A 25,238-nucleotide genomic window follows, 5' to 3' on the forward strand; every position below is an offset into this window, starting at 1 on the left:
CTAGAGGGACACGACATGTATGTAACCTATAACCCCGGTTAAAGTCAGACAGAGCCTTAGCATCCACAAAATGGATGCTGCCACCGAGACACAAGTCTGCCCTCCTGCTGCTGGGAGTCCTCCCAGAGCAGGAGGCAAGGACAAAGGGTTTCCTGCCAGGGGCGGTGCCAGCACCGTCCCAGACAGGGTTTTGTGTATTCTAGGTAGGCAGGGCTTTAGAGAAAGGTGACTGCAAGTGGCACCCCGGTGCTCACTGTGCATAGGCCGGCTTGAACCAGTTCCAGGGGCACACCAGACCCTGAGCTGGGGAAAGCCCGCCAAAGGAGAGGGGTGTAACCACCCCCCTCCTAGTCCCACCCATAGGGCAGGACTTAGTCGCGTGCCAGCCCCCTTTTTCAGGATAAAGGTAGGAGCAGGCCCCCTTCCAAATTAGATCATCTTTGAATCCTGAAACTACTTTCCACGAAAGGAACTCAAGACTTCTTCCCAAGATTCTCCCTTGTGACTAAGGAGTAGTCACCCTGCAGCAGCAGGCACCAACCAAGCATCGCGGTTTGTTGCCAGTCTCTCCTCCGGATCAAGACTGCTCCAGCACGACGGGAACCGGCTTCCCTGGCACCTCTGACCTCAACCTACATCATCAGCCCAGCTGTGATCCGTGGGTGCGACGAGACCTCGAGGGACCGGCCATCTTCAGAACTGCACGACGCTTGTCCAGCACGACTCCCGAGTGACCATCGACTGAGTGCTTTGGGGTAAGAGAAGCCCCGACCCTGAGCAGCTCCAGCACCGAAGTCCAGCCCCCCTGCATCCACGAGATCGGCGTGGGGCCCTTCTGCTTTTTGCTGCTCACCGCGTTGTCCAGGTCGCTTGCCCGTTGGCTAGTGGCCCCCTCACGACGCTCCACGACAACTAACACCGCTGGTCTGGTTGCTCCAGACTAGCCCGTGCTCCCCTCCAAAAGAGGAGCACCCTGGACCCTCCTGGTCCACTCAAGACGCCATTTTAGGTCCACCGCGTGGGCCTTGCATTTGCCAAGACTTGTTGCCCCAATCCTGGGTCCAGCGACGTCGACAGCAACAACCTTCGTGGGACAGCTCGCATCTCCATCCTGGTCGCCGACAACGCCTCCTGGTCCGAGAGACTGCAGAGCCCAGCAGCGCCCACTCACCTGACTGCGGTGACTTCGCCCGGTGCCATCCTGGTGCCCACTTAATCACTGGCTAGTGATTCAGAACTTGGTCCCCTCTGCTTTCAGGTTTTCTTCTTCCCTGATCCAGGCTTGGATCTCTTCGAACTTTTCTTCACTGGCCGCCTGCCAGCAACTTTTTCTTCAGGCTCCTGGTCCGTCAACGTGGGTTTCCGACGCAACTTGAACCCTATGCAGCCGCAGCCCCTGGGCTAGGTAAATCCAGCACTCCGGTGCCCCAGCATAGTCCAACACTCCAAGTGTTCGGATCCACTCCCGTTTTCGTCCCAGCTAGTCGGGTTCGCCCGAGAACAGTAACTTTGTGAATTCTAGCTTCCATAGACTTTTTCCCGCCTTACGCGTGAGAGTTCCCACTCTGCACGTGGCGTCCCTAGGCCTCCTGCTCCTAATTTGAGTGTTCAGTATTGTAGGCCTAGCGTTTCTAAAGCATCTGAGAATCGTTACTTACCTGCTAGTAATTCGCATTCCACTTTTGTGGTATATGGTTTTTCGTGCCCCTCGGGCATTTTTGTAAATTGTGCGACTTAAAGTATTTTCGTAAGAGTTTTGTTGTGTGCTTAGCTCCCTGTCTCATAAAGAGCCAGGGTAGTCTTGTTATAAATAAATATACTGTTTATTTTCATAACAACTTGTGTGGTGTCCTTTCACTTGGTGTTCAAGGGGTAATGTGATGATAAAACAGCTGGCTTAACACGCCCTCTAGAGTCTTAGCCTTAGACTGCTCGTATCCATGCTACTAGGATAGCTGGTCTATAAGGTTGACTTACAACCAATCATCAATAAGGGTTGTTTGGACTGATATATAGTGATCACTAGAATAGTGAGCACTGCACATCAGGCCAACTTCTCACATGTGTTACCTACTACAGGTCAAAGGTGCGAATCACAGCCGAGAACCAAGGAGACAGACACAGCTGCGAGATGTGCTGCACCAGTCAAGGTTGTTCCCTTTGAATTCTCGGTCTTGTAGTCCTGTTTTGGTAAAGAAGACTGCAAGTCCCACAATTCAAAGGAAAAGGAAAACACCTGGACTAGAGGAGCACATGGATCTGGGAAACTAGGCAGGGCTGTTTGGGGTGCAATATAGCGGCCACGCTCAGCTCCTGGTCCAGTACCAATATTTGATTCTCCCAGAGTTCATATTAAAGCCCCAGGGTAGTATATCTACTTTTTACTAAGTTTGATAGGTGATATAAATTGTATGACCTATATTTTATTTCTGCAGCGATTGCCAGTGGTCTGCTGAGGTCCAGCTCGTGGTTCCCTAAAGCTATGTTGGGTGGGGTGGTGGACAGGGATATTCTTACCACTAGGGAAGCCAATCAGGTGTGCTCCAGTCTCCTGTGTCCTTTTAGGTTTCCTCTCTGTGTGTGTGTGTGTGTGTGTGTGTGTGTGTGTGTGTGGCTCTGTTTGTGTGTGTGTGTGGCTCTGTTTGTGTGTGTGTGTGGCTCTGTTTGTGTGTGTGTGTGGCTCTGTTTGTGTGTGTGTGGCTCTGTTTGTGTGTGTGTGGCTCTGTTTGTGTGTGTGTGTGGCTCTGTTTGTGTGTGTGTGTGGCTCTGTTTGTGTGTGTGTTTGGCTCTGTTTGTGTGTGTGTGGCTCTGTTTGTGTGTGTGTGTGTGGGTCTGTGTGTTTTTGTGTGGCATTTGCCAGAGATTAAACTATTGGCATTGTAAATGACTGCCATTTATTTATCTGTTTTCAAAACCAACACATAAATACAAATTTGGTCATTTACAATGCCAATAGCTCAAACTTTTCAAAAGGCGAAACCATTGCATTGTAAATGCTTGTCTTTCATGTTGATGCAAGCGAGTTTCATGGGCGCACGGATTCGCTTTGACCACTGATATTTTTTCATTATAATTGATCATTTCGGAACCAAGCCATGATTTGCAAAGAGGCGTGTCTTACATTTAGCAAGTGATACGAAGTAGCTTTCGGGCTAGAGTTATACACACTATTTATGGAATCATTTATTACATTGTCAAATAGCGTCTGCCACACTGGAGCGTTTTTTCCAAAGATTTGAAGATGCACATGATTAAATTGTATACTAGATAAAATATATCTGTATGCTGTCTGAAAAAATGACCAGACCTTGGCTGCGAGCTCAAAACCGCTATAGTGGCTTTGGTAAGTTACCATCCACTATATCTTCTCAACTTGCCCCAGGGCATCTTTTATTTATGCTCCATTTCTTTTAAAATACTATCAACTGTTTCGTAACTCTAGGCCTTTTACTTCTTTCAGTCAGGAAACTATAACTAAAGAACAAGTTACTTACCTTAAGTAATGCATTATCTGGTAGAGAAAAAATAGAGGTACAGAATCCTTACCTTTGTATTTTCAATGCGTCTGACTTGATCTGGAAACTTTTGCGTGAGCAGTACCCATGCTTGATGTCTGATAGCTCAATTCTACTTTGTGTGGCGTTGTCGGATGTGATGTCGCTGTCACCTATATAGTGCATCACCCATACACATGGATGTCAGTTTCTTTTCAGGACTTTCCACGCCAGCAGCGCAGAGCCATGAATTATTCTGACCAATGTGTGTCCTATTTAGGGCCTTGAAAAGGGGATCGACACAAGCTCTAAAAATGTATCTGCAGACTGGGGAAGCCATGGTGGGTCTGTAAGGAATCTGCAGCTAGATATTGTCCCTACCAGATAATGCTTTATCCAAGGTAAGTAACTTGTTTATCCGATAGGGACTTCTAGCTGCAGATTCCTTACCTTTGAATAGATACCCAAGCTAGGCCATCCAAGCGGGGGGGGGCTACATACAAATTACTAGACTAGAAAGTCCTGCAGGACCGAACAGGCGAAACTCCCATCCCTAGGGACCTGACTATCCAGGCAGTAGTGTCTAGCAACCGTGTGCAGGGAAGCCCACAATGCAGCCTAACATATGTCCAGGACTCGAACCGCACAAGCTAACTTTGCAGTTGCAGCCTACCCTCTGGTGGAATGTGTGGTTAAACCCTGAGGAGATGGCTTTTCAGTCAGGGCCTAGCAGATCTTTACACAGAGAACCACCCAGCATAAAATGTACAGTTTCTGTACTGTGTGGTATATAAATAAATAATACCGGATCTATTTTTGGATGAATGAATGAATAACAGATAGCTCAATAAAATAAGAGTCAAGATTCGAGGTAGTAGGAGTTTCTGCAGGTTTATTACAGCATAAGGACAGGATCAGGACAACCTGCATAGGAACAGAGGTAACAGGGCCCAGCAGGACAACTGGGGCCCAGCAGCTGCCGGGGCTTGGTCTGGGATGAGCGCGCTAACTTTTAATAACAATACATTGACTTATATACATAGCGCAACACATAGCATTACATTGCAGTAGGCGTAACAGTGGGTGGAGCAGAAGGCGTGGCGCGTAGCAGTCGCGAAAGATAACAGTAAAAAGAGGTGTAACTGGGAGTATACATAGACATGTGATGCAAACGTAACAGAATATGTCATGAATGGGCGGAAACATAGGAGGGGGCTACCTAAGGAGCCGGGACCTCTAACCTAATGGTGCGCGAAAACGGGCAATGACGTGTTACTAGGAGAAGCTGGGGGCTACGAACTCTGTGCTAGGAGCAGAGACTAGAGTCTGGAGGGTCGGAGCGACATGTACCTAAACCCTATCTGGTATCTGATGTTTAGGGAACATGTTGATATAAACCAGAAGTCATGAGGGGAAAAGCTAACTGGATTCTAAGACTGGACCATGCATTATTCTACATGTAGTGCGTGATGAAGAATATTAAATGACCATTAATACAGTATTTCTCTAACGTGGAGACGAGAAAGCTAGACAATGACGGAAACTATTGATGCAGTTCAGTAGCTTAGGAATGCAGAAGAGGAGGACTGAACTGATAGCTGGAATCATAACATACTCTTGGCAGACTCAGAGGCAGAGCCAAGCTGCACCGGGCACTGCGAGGCAGGAAGTAAGTGAAGGGTCGAGGATACAGGTGGGGGCTGTATCGCTCCTCAGCGAGGCTTTCAGGAGACAGGAGCTGAATCTGTGGTCCGGGCCCTGTTGAGGCCTGGAAACGGGGACTTTATAATGGAATAACGTGCACACTGGGAAACGTGGCAACATAACTTTACATAGGCCTGATATTCGTAGTATTCACGAGGACTGGAAACTGGCATACTAGAGGTGGACACAACTGTAATTGCGTCAGTAATTGGACATGGGGAATAACATATGCATATTGGTCATGCACACAACATATGATGGATGAAGCGTAGGGACACAGAACATGGCAAAATTTACTTTTCCACATTCCCTCCTTGTCACTACGTTTCCATCAGGAAACATCAATTTTCATGATACCATCTATCATTTCATACAGTATCATTTGCTCGTCTCGAATTGTCTTGGAACGGGATTTAGAACGGGGCTTGGGACTAGGAATACAAGAGGTAGCACACATGCTGCAAATCGCAGGGCCACATTGTATACAGAGGCAGCAGCTAAATATGATTGCTACTGCAATACCTAGAAAGGACAGGACTTTCCATCCCCATGCGGAAATTATATTCCAGAACCAACCGGACCATGTCCAGGTGCCTGGATCTTGGTGTAACAGATGGGCAATTTTATGGAGTCTGGTTATAGCTGAATAAACAGACGGCGCGTTATTTGGAATGAAAATGCAGCAACTAGATCCGATGACTCTACAGGCCCCGCCCCTATCGGCCAGTATGACGTCAAGGACGAGACGATTTTGCAAAACGACAAATCTCATAGCAGATTGTTCTTCGGTTAGGTTGCCTAGAGCAGAGGCAGTCTCATTTACTACAGCTTCAAGGGTTCTTGTTAACCTACGGATCAGTTTACTATTCTGGACAGGTCCTACAAAGAAGAAGAAACCTTTATTGAAATCTGTATACTGTTCTAGAGTAGTTTCAGTATAATCGACAATTGGGGACTCCCTTTTATGTCTAATGTGTACTAGATGTGTGTTTCTGTGATAATCAGATGGGGCTAGGAAAACAGGTGGCAGTAGGAAAGCAATGTAACAGGTTCCCTCCCAATCGAGGGGCAGACGGACATATGCGGTCTGACCACAAATAAAATAAGAGTGACGTGAAGCTTTGAAAACAGATTTCCCACTGTCACTATACTTGACAACAGTAGTACATTCACTATGACCTATATGTACAGAACCATAACTACGGACACATAATTCGCCTTTGACTGGTAGTACTGAGATAGCAGGTAAGTCTGGAGTAGTATCAGACTGAACATTCAGGACCATGAAATTCGACGAATAATTACCTAAATTATATACTTCATTTTCTAGATCTAAACCTGTTCTGTGGGGGAAACCTTTCTTGTCTGGAAAACATGTACTGTTAAGAAAAGACATATCTGTTGAGGATGACGTTAACGTGGACCATGCTCCACACGAACCATTGTGTGAGAATGGATAAGGAAACAGTGGCAGAACTCCCTTCGGTGTCTGAAAAGGGGGGAGTCGACCACACACCCAACAATTAGTGGCATTGCTGGTCTGGTGTGAGTAATGTAACATACGGATAAATGTGTTGTTACGCATAGCGAGGCGGTAAGAGAGTTCATGAGGAGGCAGATCACTAAACGTGTGCTCTACTGTAGTATTAGCAGACATATTTACATGAGGAACTGGAAAATACAGATAGAACGCATAGCTGGTGCAGGAAATCATTATGCTGATGAATAATATGAAACTCAGAAAAACGATACATTGAAGTGAACTTCGACTGACTCTCTCACTATGGGGGTCTATTTTATACATGTCAGAAACAATCTAACCGTTTCACCTAGGGGAGGACTTATACAATCAAACTGACTGACTTATTTTACTAGACCTTAATTTGAGCTTATACTCCTGTTGCGGAGTTTTCTCTAACAAGGGAGGGGTTGTAATAATGTCTTGTGCGGGACAGTCCTTTAAAACAATGTTCTGGCAATCCTTCGAATCTTGGGAATCCTTAGAAATGTTTTTAGAAGCTGGTTTCAATCCTTTGAAAAGTTTTACATGAGAAAGGTGGACCCACCCCTTCCTGCCTTCCAACTTGACGGCAGTACGGGTGGTCAAGAGGACCTGACGTGGCTCTTTCCAACGTGGTTCCAGCGGACTTGATCTGTCGAAATTTCTGATCATCACCAAGGAGCCTGGAACGATCTCGTGCGGTGCCACCTCGGTATTGTCTGGAAATGCGGCAGCAACCTGTGAACGACATGAGTTGAGGGCAGACATCAAGGAAGCTAGGTAATCTGTCAGCATATTACATGAAACATCGGTAATACTTCGGGGTCTAGGAGTACCCCACATGTTAGGGGGGCGGCCGAATACGACCTCATACGGGGACAGACCTGATCTGGAATGTGCGACCATGCGCATATAAAACAGGGCGACTGGCAGAGCTACTAGCCAGTCCACACCTTTTTCTTTACAGACTTTGGCAATGCGGATTTTCAGGGTCTGATTATGTCTCTCGACCAAACCGGCTGCTTCAGGATGGCGTACACAATGGAACTTCCACTGGTACCCTAACAACAGGGAAACGTGCTTCATTAACTCTGAGGAGAATGGCTGACCGTTATCAGAATATACGACTCTAGGGAGTCCATATCTAGGGAAGAATTCACGAACCAACTGCTTGGCAGTGGTCGCGGCTGTGTAATCTGGGACTGGATATGCTTCTGTCCACCTGGACAAAGCGCATACAACTACAAGGACATACTTGAAACCTCGACATCGCTCCATCTGAATATAATCCATCTGGAGGACCTCAAAAGGGTGGTCAGGGGGCTGGAAACCACCTTGTTCCACCGGGACACTTTTACCTGGATTAAACTGACAACATATCATACAGGTGCGGACTTTCTGCTTGGCTGCAGCTCGTAAATGCTTGTTGAACCAAATGTTCTGGATACTGTCTAACATAGCTTTTTCTCCTAAATGTGCTGGACTATGTGCAGTATTGATAATGACTTGAACCATAGAGTCGGGGAGAAACCATGTGGCTCTACCCTTCGTTAACCATCCTTGATCTGTCTGGACCCCTCCTTGTTCAGACCATTTCTTGATTTCAGAGGGAGTAGCATGTAACTGGATATCTATGACATCTTGTGTAGGGTCCTTAACTGTCATGCAGGTAGTCAGATCTGGAGTATGTGTCTGATTAACTGGAATGCCTGGAGTCTGTGCTGTAAGCTTGGCTGTGCGGTCTGCTAGATCGTTACCTTGGGAAATAATGTCTGTAACTTTCGTATGTGCTTTACATTTCATGATAGCAATGGATGTCGGTAAATGTATGGCATCTAACAGGGCTTGAATAAGGAGACCATGCTGAATCTTGGTTCCATGAGAAGTCATGAAACCTCTCTCCTGCCAGAGCACTCCGAAGTCGTGTACAACTCCGAATGCGTAACGTGAATCTGTGTAAACATTAACTTTCAGGTTCTTGGCGTGTATACAGGCTTGTGTCAGAGCAACCAGCTCTGCTGCTTGAGCGGACAGGGTATCAATACGGTGTGTTTCAATAACTTCGGTGTCAGTAGTCACTGCATACGCGGCGACTAGTTCTCCTGTACTAGTTCTCATACATGAACCATCCACATAAAGTGTCAGGTCGGGATCTGGTAACGGAATGTCTGTCAGGTCTTGTCTTGGCTTTGTCGTAATGTTGACTACTTCCACACAATCATGTGGGTCAGGATTTGAACTAACTGATGGTAACAGTGTAGCAGGATTCAGAACGTTGCAGCGTCTAATTTCTATGTGTGGCTGGAACAGTGTCAATTCATAACCTGTTAAACGTGCAATTGTCAAGTGCTGTGTTTGTGTTCGGTTTAAAAGAACTTCTACTGAATGTGGGACTTGTACTGTCAGGGAATGTCCTAAAACTATGGAATCACTTTGTCTGATAGCTAGTGCTGTGGCTGCAACTGACTTGAGGCACGCAGGCAACGCCTGGGCGACTGGATCTAATGTGCTCGAAAAATAAGCACAGGGCTTGTATTGTCCTGCTTGATCTTGTGTGAGAACAGATAATGCTGTACCTTCGCGTTCAGTAACGAAAAGTGTAAAAGGCTTACTGTAGTTCGGTGTAGCTAGAACTGGAGCTTGACATAGGGCTTTCTTTAACTCGTTGAAACTAAGTGTATGTTCAGATGTCCAAGGGAGGACAGTCGATACGGCTGCCTCCTGTGTCGTTAACTGTATCAGTGGCTTGGCTAGAAATGCATACTGGGGAATCCATTGTCTACAATAAGAAGTAAGGCCGATAAAGGCACGTACCTCCTTCTGGGTTCTGGGCTGGGGAAGACTCGCTATTAACTGGATACGGTCTGGTGTCAACTGCCTACCCCTCTTGGACAGCAAGTGTCCTAAGTATACCACTTGCTGGACACAGAATTGAAGCTTCGAAGGTGACACCTTGTGCCCCATCTCGGCTAGAAAATACAGGACTGTAAGGGATGCTCGCTCGCAGGCACGTTCAGAACGGGCTGTGATCAGTAGATCATCGACATACTGGAGCAGGGCAGTGTCAGTTGGCATGTGAATGTTGTCTAGTTGTCTCTTGAGTGCTTGACTGTAAATACTAGGACTTTCTGTGAAACCTTGAGGAGCGCGTGTAAACATATAGCTCCTTCCATTTAAACAAAATCCGAAAAGAAACTGGCTGTCTGGATGAATTGGAACACTAAAAAATGCATTCTTGAGGTCTATGACAGTGAAAAACATGGCTTCGGAATCAATGGCTGTTAACAGGGAAGAGATGTCTGGGACAACTGGGTACTGCGGAATAATACATTTATTAAGCTCTCGTAAATCAATCACTAATCGATATACTGGGGGTGCATTTGGATCAGTACGTTTCATGACTGGAATGATCGGAGAATTACATACATTGGAGTCAGTTTCTACAACTACTCCTTGAGCCATGAGCTCGTCAATAATTTTGGATAAGGCTGCTACAGCCTCAGGTGGCAATCTGTACTGTCTGATTCGGGGTAACACTACACCTGGTTTGAGAGTCACACGATGGGGTGTGATTTGCATGTAACCTACATCAGTTGGACCTTGCGCCCATAAGTGCTGCGGAACATTAGACAATCTTGAATCAAAATCTCGTAATACATAGTGACCCTTGAAGTCACGTAGGAACAGACGTATTCCCTCTGGGGAACAGCAAATAACTGCACCTAATTCTTTCAGTGTCTTAATGCCTAATAGATTTTTTGGACATGACTTAGTAAGTAACAGATCAGTAGTACGGGACAATGGACCTACTTCTAGAGTGACTGGCTTTGATATCTCATTAACTATTGGCTTTCCTGAAAATCCAAGGGAAACATTTCTTGAGCCTGAGAGCGGAGCCCCTGGAACTTCGGCATGACTAATTGTGGTCCTACTTGCCCCTGTATCGATCAAAAACTTTCTATCTTTCCCTAATAATTGACTGTGAACATAGGGACCTTCTTGATCTACAGGTATCTCGATGAGAGGCAAGCCTACCTCCCTCTCTAGGCTGTTTCATGAATATGACTGGTACTCTGGATACTCAGACTGCGCATACTGGTACATCTGCGATGTAACGTGCTGTGTTGCAGCGATAGGCTGCGGTACTGTAACTGTCTGTTGTGCATTCTGTGACTGAGGAATCTGTGAAACTTGTTCTTGTCTAGGCGGACGTGGTCTTTCTTTAGTCTTACCAGTAGCTATGTTATGTTTCAGAACTGCACACTCGTTTATAAAATGACCTGGCTGTTTACAATAATTGCAGTTCCCTTTAACGGGAGCTGCAGGATGACTGGCTTGATTCGGACCCCTCTTCTGACTGTCTTGAGGAACAGATTGTGCAACTAGCACTTTCATTTTCGTGTCTTTCATACGTTTTCTTTCGTGTTCTTGCTCTTCTCTGATTCTATTCTGGTGGTACTGGAGCATCTGGAGCATCTGGGACGGGGTATTTGCTTGCCAGGTACTTTCGACTTTCAAAACTCGATTTTTAATTTGTGGACTTGAATTCTCGACTAATTTGGTAACGAAAAGATGAGGGTATGACTCACTACTTGTCTTGAGACCACTGTTAATACTGAAACATTTCTCAAATCTAGAATAAAAATCACTAATATCTTCATCTTGTTTCTGTTTACAGGCTGAGATTGCATCCCAGTCTTCTTTTCTCGTTGTCAATAATCTGGGTAAAACTTGAATCAGTAATTCTGGTAATTCTTTACATTTATCTCCAAGACCGGTACCTGGTACTCGTGCCTTGTCTTCAGCTTCTAGAGCTGTCCAATCGATCTTTTTCTCTCCCACCTCCCATTCTTTTTCTTTTAACTTTTCATATACCCCTGCGGGTAACAGGACCTTTAACATTTTAATGATATCTGGGTAAGTGTATTCTCCCATACGGAGCATGTCTTTTAATTCTCTATGGAACCCTGCTGGATCTTTGTCATGACAGGGAATTAATTTCTTCATTTCAAGAAGTTCCATCTTTGATATTGGAGTGTATACAAACACTCGTTGCATTACGCCACCCGCCCCTTGGACTGGGTGGACTTCTCGTAACGGATTCTGTCTGTCTATGTAGAATGGTTTACTTTCTGGGGGTGAGACATGAACAAAATGCGGGTTCAGGAACGTTCTATACTTGTGGCGCTGTTCTAGAATGACACTAATTAAATCGGTACCTAGACCTCTCCATCTATACTGGAGTAACTCGTTCAGGACATCGTGTAACGGGCCTGGGTCAGAATGTTGACCCTCATACAGAGTAATAAGGTGTTGGATCATATACATACCCACCAGTCGTTGCTCGGCTGGGGGCAGTTTCAGAAACATTTGTGCCACTATTTCGTCTGGAAAAGTGGTAGAATCAGTAATCCATCGGACTGCTGATCGGGCTAGTTCTTGTTCATGCATAGTACTTAATTCACTGTACCCGACTCGTGATTTCAGAATGTGATCGGTAGCTTGAAATACTTGTTCTAGGGAACCTTGTTCTGGTGCTGGATGATGAAAAATAGACTTGTGTTCTAGGCGTAAATGGCGATCTGGAAATCTGGATTTTCCTACATACGCTATTCTGGCGGGATTCTCGTTCTCTTCCTCTTCAGGATCAGAGATACTTTCTTTCTCGCTTACTTGTGCTGCTTTACGCTGTTCGTGTAACCTTATTATTTCTTTACGAATTTTCTTGTACATACTCTCCATGGCACCGACGGTCTTGTGCTTACCCTCGGCTATATTATCACTCCACCTTGTCAGGATTCTCATTTCGGCGGGATCTTTAGACGGATAATCTTGTTCTCTTATTAGACAATTGATCAGGAACTTTAATATCATGAGCTGAATCTCGGCTTTCCTTTGAGACATAATCTCGCCAATACTTTCTGGATCATCCCCTGTACGGATGAAACGATATATTCTGTCTAGATCTTCTTTCATATTCGGTAAGGTGACTAGATACTCGGTCACTCTCCTTACACGTACGGAATATAAAACCATATTATACTCGCCTGGAACTGGATCATAAACACATTCGTTAAGGGCTTGCCTGATTTCTGTGACAGACTTATTACTTTTAGGAGTACGCTGTGATGCTTGAGCATGTAATTCGAGTGCTGATAAACGCTTGTGTGGCGGCGGGGTTTGAGGGAGACCTCCTCCCGCGGCCCCTAAACTGGAATCGTCGACTGACATTCTTCGTCCTGGCAGAGTCGGTAATTGTAACGTGGGCTGGACTTGTATGGCAGACTGGACCGGGGGAGCTGTTAAGGGCACCCCGGTGTCTGGAGGAGCATGAATTACCTGGTTTACAGGGACTGGCGGAGCGCGAACAGGATTTGCATATTCGGGGACTGTGTCGTCCAAATAGGACGAAATAAAAATATCAGCTGCGGTCTGTTTGTGACGTAGCTTGGTCGGAACTAATGGCGGCGGGAAATTACTGGATGCCTCTGGGGTCGCTTTTGGCAAACCTTCGGCAAGGAGAGGATACATACCCTTAATGAGGGCATGCCTCTGTCTGTCTGACTGTTCGGTTTTGACTTGTTCACCTATCTCGATTAATTCTCTTTCTTGGGCTCGTTCCTGGGATTCTCTACTTAACTCTGACTTTCTGACTTCCTTTTCCGTTCTTCTGTGCGCTTCTTTCCGCCATAACTCGATGGCATCTTTCTGTGACTGTCTGGCTTTCTTTTTCCATAATGCTTCTTCTACTCGCATGATACATTCGGCATCCCATGTACCCGATACGGGCCATCTATACTTTTCTTCTAACTGTTTGGTATACTCTACCCATAAATCTAGATACATTATGGCGCTTATGCCATGTTTCTGATACATAAAATGACCTGGACTGTCCCTAGGCGGGACAGGAACTGCTTCCTCTAACAGACCCTTTCTAGTTTTTAACTGACGTAATCTTGAAAAGAGCGGCATTGTAAACTTGAATCGGAACACAATACAATACACGAAGAACAATAACAATTGGGAAAACAATTCAGGCATACCACGATATTAGAAATACATTGAACAACATCATAACATAACAGTTCGGACAGAATACTACCTGAAAATACTGAAAACAGAAACAGAACAGATTTTCTCGAGAACGGAACAGACTAGAGTTACTGGATGCACTGCTGTAACAGTACGGAACATACCGGTCCCACAAAGGGACGCATCAAGACCCGTATCCACCTAGGTGAACACTTCGTTTGTGAGTCTGGGCACCACCAACCCACGGACCAGGAGTCAATTTAGATTGGTCCTGTCTAGATACTACCCCAGCAATGGTACTCACCGGGCAGCACGGAACGGAAAGCCTCGGACGGGACTGGACTGCTACGACGACGAACTTCGGACTTCGGACTTCAGTTACGGGTGGGCCTCCGGATACCTCGGACCTTGGACTCTCGGCTTGGGCTCTGGTCGGGACTCGCCGCGTTCCTCCACCGTCTCGTTCGGATGCTGGACCGCCTCCTCCGTCTCCTCCGTGGGCCTGAGGGATACTTGAAGCAGAAATATCTGCACGTGGCCGGTATGGTTCCGTCACGGCTGCAGAGGGTCAGGGGGTCGGCGTGGCTTCACCGACGCGTGGGGAAAGGGCAAGTCCCTATTCGGGCGCCATTATGTGGTATATAAATAAATAATACCGGATCTATTTTTGGATGAATGAATGAATAACAGATAGCTCAATAAAATAAGAGTCAAGATTCGAGGTAGTAGGAGTTTCTGCAGGTTTATTACAGCATAAGGACAGGATCAGGACAACCTGCATAGGAACAGAGGTAACAGGGCCCAGCAGGACAACTGGGGCCCAGCAGCTGCCGGGGCTTGGTCTGGGATGAGCGCGCTAACTTTTAATAACAATACATTGACTTATATACATAGCGCAACACATAGCATTACATTGCAGTAGGCGTAACAGTGGGTGGAGCAGAAGGCGTGACGCGTAGCAGTCGCGAAAGATAACAGTAAAAAGAGGTGTAACTGGGAGTATACATAGACATGTGATGCAAACGTAACAGAATATGTCATGAATGGGCGGAAACATAGGAGGGGGCTACCTAAGGAGCCGGGACCTCTAACCTAATGGTGCGCGAAAACGGGCAATGACGTGTTACTAGGAGAAGCTGGGGGCTACGAACTCTGTGCTAGGAGCAGAGACTAGAGTCTGGAGGGTCGGAGCGACATGTACCTAAACCCTATCTGGTATCTGATGTTTAGGGAACATGTTGATATAAACCAGAAGTCATGAGGGGAAAAGCTAACTGGATTCTAAGACTGGACCATGCATTATTCTACATGTAGTGCGTGATGAAGAATATTAAATGACCATTAATACAGTATTTCTCTAACGTGGAGACGAGAAAGCTAGACAATGACGGAAACTATTGATGCAGTTCAGTAGCTTAGGAATGCAGAAGAGGAGGACTGAACTGATAGCTGGAATCATAACATACTCTTGGCAGACTCAGAGGCAGAGCCAAGCTGCACCGGGCACTGCGAGGCAGGAAGTAAGTGAAGGGTCGAGGATACAGGTGGGGGCTGTATCGCTCCTCAGCGAGGCTTTCAGGAGACAGGAGCTGAATCTGTGGTCCGGGCCCTGTTGAGGCCTGGAAACGGGGACTTTATAATGGAATAACGTGCACACTGGGAAACGTGGCAACATAACTTTACATAGGCCTGATATTCGTAGTATTCACGAGGACTGGAAACTGGCATACTAGAGGTGGACACAACTGTAATTGCGTCAGTAATCGGACATGGGGAATAACATATGCATATTGGTCATGCACACATAACATATGATGGATGAAGCGTAGGGACACAGAACATGGCAAAATTTACTTTTCCACAACTGCCCAACCTTCTTTTGCTCCCACATAGCTTACAGAGTTGGTCATCCACCCGGAACTCTTTTGTTCAGTCAAGGTAGAACGACCATGCTCTTTTTGGGGCCAGATGGAGTTGCTCCTCTTCCTTAGAGGGGTGTGAAGGAGTATAAAAGGTGAGCAGTGTAACTCATTGACCCAAATGGAATAGTGTTCACCATCTTTGTTAGGAAAGAGGCTCTTTATCTGGAAATATCCTATGATAAAGGAGGCTTGGATGATAAACTGAGAAGGCGGGTGGGGTGGGGGGACAAGGAGCTGGATATAGGTCCAGTGGCTTGTGGTGCTCCCAATTTGTAGATAAGTCACTAAGGAGAGTCCCTGTTCCTGAGATGAGAATTAAAAGAAGGGAGAGTAGTTTTGGAAAAGTGGAGAGGAGTCAGAGAGACTTTGACTTGATGCCCTCACACACCCCAAAGGATGTCATGCTTCATCAGGGGGCGATGCTCCTTGTCAGGCCGGTGCCGCAGTGCCCTACGGGTCCCTCGAAGGGTAACTTTATCAGAGATCTTTTATAGAGCTTGCCAGACCAAACATTCCTAAATTATACTGTGTACCAGTATGGATTACATGTGACGCTTACACCTTGTAGTCCTCTTTCTTAAGCAATATTTCCTATACATTGACTTACACACGTATGATTCATTGTCTCTATGTAATGTGTGTGGGATGTAAGGTGCTCTGACACCCTACTCTGGTATGAGTGGTGCTATGAAACAAAAGAAATGCATGAGAGAGAGAGTGGTTATGGAGACTTAAGGGACACTGTTAAAGGGTGGCGGTGAGAGACTGCTGAGAAAGAGGTCATGGAGGGGCTGCCAACAAACATTGTCGTGCGGGTGCTACAAACTCCAAAGCAGGCCCTGCCTCTCATCTCTTACTGCTTGGGAGACCCCAGCCCAGGCCTCTTCCTGGACCTGTGGGAGGACTGCGCTACTGTCTCCCATAAGGTGTGCGAGGAATGGCCCAAAAGGCATGCAGTGTTCACCGACCACAATGCTAGGCTGGCAGAAAAAACATCTTCCCAAGTGTGTCCAGCCTCTTGGATTCCCTGTCCAGAGGAGTGGATGGGAATGCATCATGGGATGGTGAGGCTTAGACTACCAAGCTCTCAGGTAGGACGTTGGCTGGGAACTTGGATCACCTTAGGCAGGGCGATGGTGGTGTTCTATTGTCCTGTTCTCAGGAACCCCTGTGCTAGGCTTGGACTAAGTGCCTAGAAGGTCATCCGTCAGTGCTTCATTGAAAGACAAAAGGTATTCGGATGAGGAAGCTTCATGCTGAAGCGCTTCAGTCAAGAGGTTAGACTTGCCCTGCACCGAGTGCAGCTGTAGGCCAAGGACCTCCGCTGCTCTCTTGACCAACATAGCATATGCCGCTCCCTCCTCCGTAGCCACAGACTGTGAAGAGGGTAGGAATCCTGTCCACTGTCTTCTGCAAGCTCCTCATACTAGTCCAATTCCTCCCCGACGTTCCTAACTGGTGTTCTATAGGGTCCAGTGCCCCCTCCCACTTACCTCTCATGCCTGTAACTTCCTCAAAACGTTCAAGCAACGGCCTAGGATCACCGGGCTCTGTCAACGACGGAATCTGTGTCGATCGATACCGTTCAGACTTCGTTGTTGGGGATTGGACTAGGGCTGGGTCTGGAAATAGACTTTGGGACCAGAGAGATTGCGTTGGCACGACTGGCGCTGATCCGGGATCAGATCTGTACGACCCCATCTGAGCCGAGGCCCGAGCAGTCAGCGTGGAACCTTCTGGGGCCTCTTCCAAATCAGCGGGGCCCGCTCAAATAGTCGGTGTATGGCTTCGTAAAACTGCTTTATTTGAGTTGGGGGTGCTTTGGTTCCTGGAAACTGAGGGAGGCGCAGAGTCTGACCTGGCAATGGCTCTGCAGAACCGTGCCTGGAACCTCGATGTTCCTCGCTCGTCTCATCAATCCTCAACGGACAAGATGAAGTCAAATTCTTTCTAGACTTCTTCTTGTGCTTCTTCCACAAGTGTCCCGAGGACCTAGAGTGCGATGAAGAAGACTTTGGGCTCATGGAGTGATTTGCGACCTTTTCTTCCTCAATCAGGACCTAGACCTTCCTAAAAGTCACACTAGATCTTTTGTTTGCGGGTACGCAAGCAGCTTTAGTGATCGTTCCCTCAAAGCCATCTGGTGCCATAGTATTGCTATTTAAACATGACTGTCGTGGTTGTGCTAGAGACACCATAAGCAGACCAGGTATGGGTTAGTGTTGGACAGGCCACATGAAGGGCTCGCTCCCTCCCCGCAGGACAGGGCCCGGGCCAACGTCAGCACCATTGCCCGGCCCAGCCGCCATCTTGGACACGGCACCACGCGGCCGTGCGGCCTCAGCCCGACCCCAACCCTGGGCCTGGCCAGGCCCCGACATCCCGGCACCACGCTCCACCCAGGAGGTGAACGGCCCACTTGGCAGGTCAATGGGGGTACGAAGTGTCGATGGCTCTCCCCCGCCAGGTGCCGAGCACCCCCAGCCTCCTCGGGCGCTGCTCCACCCCCCTGCTGGGTGTCTGGACTCCCTCATCCCAGACCTCCCGACCTCCAAGAGCGAGGGTCCGGACATCAAAGGGCGCCAGACCTATAACTGAGGCAGCCCCAGGACAGGAAGGCAGTTGTATCCTGGAGTCGAGAGACACCGCGACGAACTCATCCTTGACGGACTGCTGGCGCTGCCACAGCCCTGCCTTGTGAACTATTGTCCTGCCTGCTGGCGCTGCCGCGGCCCTCTGCAACCTTCATCCTCGTTGGGACCTGCTGGCGCTGCCGCGGCCCGTTGTAACCTTCATCCTCGTGGGACCTGCTGGCGCTGCCGCGGCCCGTTGCAACCTGCATTCTCGTGGGACCTGCTGGCGCTGCCGCGGCCCGTTGTAACCTTCATCCTCGTGGGACCTGCTGGCGCTGCCGCGGCCCATTGCAACCTGCACTCTCGTGGGACCTGCTGGCGCTGCCGCGGCCCGTTGTAACCTTCATCCTCGTTGGGACCTGCTGGCGCTGACGCGGCCCGTTGCCACCTACGACCTCTTCGGGACCTGCCGGCGCTGCCGCGGTCTGACCCCTCCGAACACCGAGCTCGAGGATTGTGAGCCATCACCGTTACACCCCCGTACCCGTGGGTACCCAGACTGTCCCGCTACCCCCTTCCCCTACTAGAGACTAGAATTGAGAGGATCATCGTGTCCTGATTGCCTTGTATCGTACCACTCTACTCCCAGAAGTGCCTATAAAAGGTGTTACCCTGAACTTTGTGTGGTGTCCATCTGTGGGGGGGGGGGAGTTACCTGTCTGTGCGATCACTGTGCTCGGCCGACCCTCCAGGTCCCCGTCTAACAGTTAGTAACAGACATGGCGTGGTGACAGGCGCTACACGACTAAAACCGTAAATTTCTAGAGGTCATCACTCGACACACAAGGAACAAATCTTCGACAAAACGTAGAGAAAAGTCTGTCAAAAACAGACCGAGGGGTGGTAGTTCTCTGGATCAATGCTAACTGTCGTAGAAAGAAAAGAGCGGACTTACGCGCACCTAGGTGGCACATCTGGCGCCAACGATGCCATGCGGAGCCGAATAGAGCCACCCAACAGCGTGCAGGGGTACCGCTCTCGCAAAAGTTTCCAGATCTAGTTTGACGTCTGGGAAATTTAAAGGGAAGGAATCTGCAGCTAGAAGTCTCTATCAGATGTGATTGTCTCAAAAGCTCGACTATGTATTCGAGTTCGAAAGAAGTGAGTAGTACAAACTGCTAACATACTATCTCGGGGAAAGCAGAGATGATATGCCATGTTTGTTTTTATGCTCTATCGCAGTAATTGACACTACTGTGTTTATAACTGGCAAGCAAAGTTAAATTGTTGCTACAACACTTCAGGGCTCATTGAAGGTGTTGGAAATAAGACATTTTTTTTGTTAAACTTTATTGTTGTTCGAGCTGCCGGGCCCTCACTATTGGAATAAACATTGGCAAAAATATTTTTTGTCCTCAAAAACATGCATTGCCACAGTAGTATCCGGCACTGAACAAAAAAACGGTGTACTAATATGCTCCTTGTGAAAGAGCAGAATGTGGTCACTCGCAGTGCAGCCAGCAGATAGAGAGAGCGAGAATATAATAAAAGCAAACGTTCTTGGTTAACGCCAGAGCTAATGAAGTACCCAATTCTTAAAGCAAGTCACAAAAGTGCACTTATGTTATATGATCTTACATTAGGGCAGATTTGCGGCTTTCAAGAGAATTTCCCCAAGTAGGCTAGGAAGTCGTACTCCTAGAAAATATTTGTGAACTGCATTTTAGTATGAGCAAATATGTATGTGTAGATTTGCTCATGCGAAAATCTGTTGAGCATTTACAAGTTCACTTTCCATCCATCCACCCACATTGTTCCCAACCCTCCAAGAAGTTTTACTTCTGCCCTTGTCCTGTTTCAATTTCTAACCTTTCTCAGTATGGGAAAAGATTACAGAAGAGCTGGTGAAACCCCTTAAAACATGCAAGTTAGTAGGTTTCCACAGATTGAAAGGGGCATTAAAACCCTTGAACGATTGCTTACCACTACTTCCAACCCCAGTGTGTAGATCTACAGAAGGTTGGTAAAATACAAGTGTAAATACAGCAAATGAAGTTATTGCATGTATTAAAACTATTCAGAACAGACATTTTTACTACTTTTTTAGGATTTCTCGAGTGCCTAATAGTATCACTAAATTGCAAAAAACACAGTTGATGGACAGAATGTAGAACAATGTCATACATTCACCCCAGTACAAGGATCTGGGCCTAAATCCATCATTTTTTTGCACTCCACACCACCCTGGGTTAGACACTGGCTATATGCAAATCAGCTCTGACCCTGTGCCTCATGGGAACAGTCCAGTCCGAACTACCAAGCCATGTCTTTCCCAGACCGGAATCAAGCATCCAAGGACCGGTTTCTGGCTATCGGCCTTCATCAGCCTGGATAGCTTGACTCCAGTGGTGTGGAGAGCCTGGGACTCACGTCTGAGCATACCCAGCCCACTCGGGGTGAAAATTGCAAAAAACACAGTTGATGGACAGAATGTAGAACAATGTCATACATTCACCCCAGTACAAGGATCTGGGCCTAAATCCATCGTATTTTTGCACTCCACACCACCCTGGGTTAGACACTGGCTATATGCAAATCAGCTCTGACCCTGTGCCTCATGGGAACAGTCCAGTCCGAACTACCAAGCCATGTCTTTCCCAGACCGGAATCAAGCATCCAAGCCCACTCGGGGTGAAAATTGCAAAAAACACAGTTGATGGACAGTCATGCTATCCAGTGTCTAACCCAGGGTGGTGTGGAGTGCAAAAAAACGATGGATTAGGCCCAGCCTAGTGGGCTGGGTATGCTCAGACGTGAGTCCCAGGCTCTCCACACCACTGGAGTCAAGCTATCCAGGCTGATGAAGGCTGATAGCCAGAAACCGGTCCTTGGATGCTTGATTCCGGTCTGGGAAAGACATGGCTTGGTAGTATGGACTGGACTGTTTCCATGAGGCACAGGGTCAGAGCTGATTTGCATATAGCCAGTGTCTAACCCAGGGTGGTGTGGATTGCAAAAAAACCGATGGATTTAGGCCCAGATCCTTGTACTGGGGTGAATGTATGACATTGTTCTACATTCGGTCCATCAACTGTGTTTTTTGTAATAGTATCACTAAGCCATGAGTTTTTCGATGTAGTTCCTGCTTTAAAAGTGGTTAGTGGTTTGAGTAAAATGACTTCATGTCACGGTCTAAAATAAGATGGCAATGTTTTGCAATGATTTTGTAAATTTACTGTTGAATTTTGTCTCATCTGTTTTTTTTTCTCTGCTGTACTTGTGCATTATCATTTCGAGATTTATATACAACTATCAGATTTATCATTTCGAGATTTATATACAACTATCAGATTTTGTTTATTCAATTTCCTTTATTTGCTGCTTTTGTGCAATCTCTTTGCAAAAACTCATACCTAAACATCTGTCCTGTATTGAAACAAATACTTTTTTAAAGTCTGGTTCAACTTTACACAACTGTTTTGTTCTTAAAAAATATTTGTAAGGAATATTGCTGATTTGATGTTTTGGGTTGCTGATACTGCCCGAGGTACACTGTTGACTGAGTAAGGTGTATGGACGGAAAGGATACATCAATCATTTTCTCAAATGCATAGATTTCACAGCCTATAAAGTAAATCTAACTTGCAAGTACCTGAAATTAGTTCCACATTTAAATTATTTGCAATCTGAGTGCTACAAAATGAAACTGTTTCTTTTCTGATTTTTTCCAAATTACAAAAATGTCAATTAAACATAATCACAGAACAAAATCAAATTTGGGTAGGAAGAGCATCACCGAGACCTCACACCTGTGTTTCACTGTTTTCCCACAGTGCTCACCGGTTACCACATGCACTTTAGTGTGCCCAGGACTATCCTGTTTTCTCACCTGTATCTTCCTCAGTGGAGACCAGCAGAAGTTACCAGGCTTACTTCTGCAATTGCCACTCTTGGCATAGGCTCTTTACTCTCCTTTTTAGGTCTCGCCTGAGCCAATGCGCTTGCGCATTGCTCCGGCGAGATTTTAGTAAGGGGAAATGAACACTCTACCAAAACGGCGGATTAGACACAGTTCATGTGGACGATGCACGTGCACAACGCCAGCCACGTCCCACACCACCATTTGTGTGTGCCTCGCATCAGACTTCAAAGGCTGCCGCTCCCCCGCCCCCGCATCAGACTTCAAAGGAATGCGCTCCCGCTCCCCCACCCGCCACAGCAATGCCGAAAGCTTGTCTCTGCCTGCTCTCCCGTGTGCTTGCATCTTCCTTCCTTGGCCCTGGGTGTTTTCCGTGTTCTCCCATTCAGTGCCTTCACGACCCCGTACTTGATTGCTGTCCAAGCCCCAGCCCTCGCTGCCTCTATCATTATACACTCTCCCTGTGTTTTCCTGTTTCCCCTTGCATTTTCCCGGCTCCATCATTTGATAAACTGAATGTGCTTCCTAGCACTCAAGCCTGCGTGTTCTTAGCTTCAGTCTCTGTGCTGCTGCACCACATCACTCGGGGGCACTACCACATCACTCGGGGGCACTACCACATCACTCGGGGGCACTACCACAGCACTCGGGGGCACTACCACATCACTCGGGGGCACTACCACATCACTCACATCACTCGGGGGCACTACCACATCACTCGGGGGCACTACCACATCACTCGGGGGCACCACCACATGACTCGGGGGCACCACCACATGTCTCGGGGGCCTCCACCACATGACTCGGGGGCTCCACCACATCATCACTCAGCACCACAACAGCACTGTCCTTGCTTGCTACCAATAAGCATTGCCATAGCCAATAGGACTCGCATTACGAAAGTGTAAGCTATTGGCTTTGTGAATAAAAATGCTATTAATTTATATATTTTCAAAGCCAACACATATTAAAAAAATGTGTCATTTACAATACCAATAGCTCACACTTTCCTAATGCGAGACCTATTGCATTACAAATGCTTGTTTTTGTTTGATGGTGATGGATCAAAGCAAATGTTAACCGCCACGCGCTATCTCAATAGCTCACTGTTTTTTGTTCATAGAGATAGCTTTAGCAGTCACGATCTGCAAACTTTTGTTAAAAGTTCTTCACAGTAATTGGCCATTACCCTTTTCATGGACTCTAGACCCAGTGACCTTCCCCTTTCCTTCACATTTGCCATTTTCTTCGAAAGGTGGGCGGGTATCACTTGGGATCCTTTATGCCTTGGCACATCACTCTATTTACGGTCCCCAATGTGCTCCTGTTCTATCCTCTTGGGGCAAACTAGCAGCTGGAATTTCTCTTGTGTTTGCTTTGTTCGCCCTAAGTTGGCAGAGTATGCCCAGACGTGGCTCCCTTGCTCACTTTGTCACTGGATTTAAGCTTACCTGGCTGATGAGGGCTGTTAGCCTGAAACCGGAGGATGCTTGTTTCCAGTCTAGGGAAGACATGGCTTGGCAGTTCGGGCTGGACTGTTCCCATGAGGTACAGGGTCAAGACTGATTTGCATATAGCTGTGTCTGAACTGGGATGGTGAAGTGAGCTAAAGAACGATTATGGATTCAACCCAGATCTGTGACTGGGGTGATTGTCTGAAAAGTTGCAGCGCTCCCTTCATCATCTCCTTGTGGTTGATTTGCTTTCTTGTGACCATGGCCCAGTAGTTTAATCTCTGCCCCATTGTGTCACTGGAAGGATCTGTGTCTAGTAGATCCTGAATGCAAGGCACCATTGCTTATAATCGGTGTACTGCAGATTGTAGCCCCATCTCCTCTCTGCACCCCAACCTTGATAATGATCCCTTTCATTGCCCAAATCCTGCCTTAAAGGTGATGCACCCGTGCTCACTACCCTCATATAATGAAGTAATACAAAATGAATTAGGCTTGGGAAACATGGCGTGATGCATAGCTTTCAAGTGCGATGCTGTTTTATTCTCTGTCTCTTTTATTTTTTGAGGTCACACAGATGTTACATGTATGGCCCTGTACAGTTATTAGTACTTCAAGAATAAACTGTTTTGTATTTTTCTTCATCAAGTAGTATTTATCTTACTCACTGACTATTGAGAAATAACTCACCAGAATGTCATGGGGCAATGTAAAGAAAGGTTAGACCCTTGTGTTGTAGCCCTCGCTACCTTCTCCTTACTTTTGAAAAGGTAACAATAGAATAGGCTATAGAGCACTTTGGTCGTTCCAGCAAAGAAGTGTCCTCATCCCAGCTAAGGTGATGGCCCCTGCAGTTCAGCATGATGTTGTACAGAGGCGATACAACACCAGTGATCCCACTTACCTGCTGCCACTTTTTCCATTATAGGTTGTCCGTAACCTCTCAAACGACATGAGGGTTTGACACTTCTGCTCAATTCAGCAAGTTATGAGGGCATTCTGCCCATTACCCGATTTTCTGAAAAAAAAACATTTCACTCATCCATGTGAACTTCTATCAGTGATGTCACAAGAATAGCATTCATGATCCATTGCAACCAGTGACTGCAGTAGTAAATAGATCACAAATAGTAGTAAATAGATGCCAAAGCATCATACAAGCCACACAAAGACAAAATCACTTTTGAAGTCACTGTGGTACATCAGTATGGAATTTTAAAGTAATCAGACTTCAGGTACTACACCATATCTAAATCTTCCACATGGACTAGTCAAGAGCTCCTGCTTAGTGGTATTTTAAAAGGTCACATCATACCCTCAAGTAACCAACACAGAACCAATGATTGTGTAGATCGAAACGTGTTCAACAATAACACTGAACCTAAGGCTTAATTAAACCTACCTACTCTATCTCTGCACCACCTCCATATCGTAACACCCTAGAGAAGCTATCAGTTCTCTAACAATCCATAGTGCCAAAGTGACCTGCTCTTGACAGCACTGAATTTAACAAAATGAATATATTATGACAAAATACACCCATCTATGCTTCAGCACTCAAGTAGCAGTCCGATATTACTGAAGTCAATTGACCAATTGACCATTTGGATGGGTATGGGTTACTCGCCAATATTATAAC

The 25,238-nt window shown here is 46.7% G+C and overlaps 1 protein-coding gene across 11 annotated transcripts in view; it reads left to right on the forward strand.

Annotated features, from left to right (window-relative positions):
• FRYL (FRY like transcription coactivator) overlaps positions 1-25,238 on the forward strand; it is a 2,496,013-nt gene that overhangs the window by 329,712 nt on the left and 2,141,063 nt on the right. The window lies entirely within an intron of this gene.

Source organism: Lissotriton helveticus, chromosome 2_2 (assembly GCF_964261635.1).
Source record: "Lissotriton helveticus chromosome 2_2, aLisHel1.1, whole genome shotgun sequence".
NCBI lineage: Eukaryota > Metazoa > Chordata > Amphibia > Caudata > Salamandridae > Lissotriton > Lissotriton helveticus.